We start from the raw sequence: 3,519 nt of genomic DNA on the forward strand, positions 1-3,519 counted from the left end.
TATATTTATATATTTTTTTTTTTTTTTTTTTTGAGACGGAGTTTTGCTCTTTATGCCCAGGCTGGAGTGCAATGGCACGATCTCAGCTCACTGCAACCTCCTCTTCCCAGGTTCAAGCGATTCTCCTGCCTCAGCCTCCTGAGTAGCTGGGATTACAGGTGCCCGCCACCATGCTCAGCTAATTTTTTTGTATTTTTAGTAAAGACAGGGTTTCACCATGTCGGCCAGGCTGGTCTCAAACTCCTGACCTCATGTGATCCACCTGCCTCGGCCTCCATCCCAGCACCCATCCTCCTAAAGTGCTGGGATTACAGGCATGAGCCACCACGCCTGGTGGGGCCTCTATTTCTTGATCTGGCCTGTGGTTACAAGCTGTTTAACCTCATAATAACCTAGTAGGTTCCATGTTTGTTTTATGTGACTTTCAACATTTCAACTTACAAATAAAAAGGGGTTTTATGTGTTTTTTTTTTTTTTTTTTAAAGAAAATAACAACAGTAGCAATTTACACAGTGACACCTTCCATCTGTTACCTCTTAACCAAGCAGGAGAAATTTAACCTCCTTTTAACAGTTGAGGACACTGAGGTTCAAAGACAGAAGCAACTCGCCCAAAGTTGTACAAGTAAGTCTGGGAGCCGGGACTTAACCCCCATAGCTTGATGAGGCGCCACAGCACAGCGGTGGTTGGGCTGCTGATCCCTGGCCCAGCAAGGCGGGGTTGGAGAGGTCTCACAACAGATTCCGAGAAAGAGACTCGGGAAATGAATCACGCACAGAAGCATCTCTGAGCTCCAGGCTCTGTCTTCTGCTCTCTGCACTCAGATAGCAGTGCGCCTCCTCTGCAGATCACCCCAAGGGAGGCGGGACCATCTAATGAGCATGGACCAGAGCTGTGGATTCTGATAACTCTGAGCAACCTGGAACAAGTCATGGGCTTTCTCTAAGCATTTGCTAATCTGTAAAATGGGAACAATTAATAGGTGCTGGCCAGGCATGGTGGCTTATACCTGTAATCCCAGCACTTCGGGAGGCGGAGGTGGGAGGATCACTTGAGCCTAAGAGATTGAGAGCAGCCTGGGCAACATTGCGAGACTCCATCTTAAAAAAAAAAAAAGTACAAAAATTATCCAGGCCTCGTGGTATGCGCCTGTACTTCTAGCTACTCAGGAGACTGAAGTGGGAGGATTGCTTGAGCCCAGGAGGTTGAGGGTACAGTGAGCTGTGATCATGCCACTGCACTCCAGCCTGGGCGACAGAGAGACGGCCTGTCTCTAATAAATAAACAAACAAACAAACAAACAGGTGCTAGCTGATTTGGCTATTATGAGAAATTCAGTGAGATATGGAAAGTTTTTAGCACACGAGGTAAAGTTAGTTCAATATCAGCTATTAACCTCCCCGAAGAGAAATACTGTGTGATTCCACTGACAAGAACAGACAAACCTAACTTAGGGTAATGGAAGTCAGAACAGTGGCTCCTTTTGCAAGGGGTTGGGGTGTACTGGCTCAGAGGAGGCATGAGGGAGTTCCTACAGGGGTGTTTTACACGTTTTATATCTGTTTATGTATTTATTTTTATTTTTTGTAGAGACAGGATTTTGCCATGTTGCCCAGGCTGGTATCTAACTCCTAGGCTCAAGCAATCCCCCTGCCTTGGCCTCCCAAAGTTCTGGGATTACAAGCATGAGCCACTGCTCCTGGCCATTTGTTCAATTTAAAAGAGCACTTTGAACAGGTATAAAAGTAAAATCCTACCTAAGAAAAAACACACACACCAACAGAAATATCCTGCTCTTGTTCCCCCAACACACACTTCCTACCCAATACACATAAATATCCTCCCCAATATAACTGCTAGCCCCCCAACACTACACACATTGCAAATGACCCTGACGCCAACCCAAATAGAAGCTACCTTCCAATAAAGCAGACACGCCTACACTCCCTCTCAACCCCATCTACCAAATCCAAGGACAGAATTGACTGAATAGGCAGATTCTTGAGCCAAACAGACAAAGGTGGGGTCTTGGCCCCACCTCTTCCTCACCATAGGACCCAGAGCCAGTCATATCAACTCACGAGCCTCAGTTTCTTCATCTGTAAAATGGACCCAATAAGATCTTCTCTCACAAAATAAAATAAAGTAAAATAAAATAGGAAGCGCATAAATAAGCTTTCTGAAGGAAGGAGCTGTGTCTAATTTGTATTGTCAGTGACTCATGTCAGCATTATTGGTAAAGCTGTGTTGTCAGTTCACTCCAGATTACAGATTCAATACAATCCCAATCAAAATTCCAACAAGGTATCTAGGCGAAGCTGGAGGGTTGATTCTAACCTTCCTGTAGAAGAGCTATGGTTCAAGGATTTTCAAAACACTTCATCCATCACAATGTTAGTAACAGGTGACAACTAAGCAGAAAACAGAAAAATAAGTGGACGTCAGATGAGGAAAACCAGAAGCTGGAATGTGGAGGAGGGGGGAAGATGGCAGAGCAAGGAGAGGGAACCGCTTGGGCCCACACTCTGAGGCTAGAAGGAATCAGGTTCATTTTAAAAAACTGAAGAAGAGCCTGGTGTGGTGGCTCATGCCTGTAATCCCAGTACTTTAAGAGACCCAGGCAGGTGGATCACCTGGCAACCAGCCAGCCTGGGCAACATGGTGAAACCCCGTCTCTACTGAAAATACAAAAATTAGCCAGGCGTGGTGGTACCTGCACCTGTAATCCCAGCTACCTGGGAGGCTGAGGCAGGAGAAATGCTTGAATCCAGGAGGCAGAGGTTGCAGTGAGCTGAGATGGCACCACTGCATTCCAGCCTGGGTGATAGAGTGAGACTCTGTCTCCAGAAAAACAAAAACAAAAACTGAAGGTCAGCACTTTGGGAGGTCAAGGTGTGCAGACTGCCTGAGCTCAGGAGTTTGAGACCAGCCTGGCCAACATGGGGAAACCCTGTCTCTACTAAAAATACAAAAAAAATTAGCCAGGAGTGGTGGTGTGCACCTGTGATCCCAGCTACTCAGGAGTCTGAGGCACGAGTATGGCTTGAACCTGGGAGGCAGAGGTTGCAGTGAGCTGAGATCGCCCCACTGCACTCCAGCCTGGGCGATAGGGCGAGACCCTGTCTCAAAACGAAAACAAAAACAAACAAACAAAAACCCCTAAAACAAAAAAGAACAACAAAAAAGAACTGAAGAAGGTCAGATTAGGGAGGACCTAGAGGGTCAAGAGTGTGAGAGGTGGATGGAGAGATGGGCTCAGAGGTAAACAGAGGCCAGTTTTTGCAGGGCTGGAGGCCTTGCCCTGTGCAGGGTCCTGGCGCCCTGTGGGGCCTGGGGGATGAGGGTGGGAAGGAGGTAGCGATAGCTTAGCCCTTCGGGGAAGAGGGGCCCCTCATCCCAGTCCATCCTCATAGGACTGATTTCGCACGGACCCCCAGAACGCAGAACACAAGAGGGTCCCCTGAGCCACCCCTCCGCATCCTTCCCCTCCCATTAAGTAAGGGGTTATCAAGGGCTGAG

Source organism: Theropithecus gelada, chromosome 10 (genome assembly GCF_003255815.1).
Source record: "Theropithecus gelada isolate Dixy chromosome 10, Tgel_1.0, whole genome shotgun sequence".
NCBI classification, from domain to species: Eukaryota; Metazoa; Chordata; class Mammalia; order Primates; family Cercopithecidae; genus Theropithecus; species Theropithecus gelada.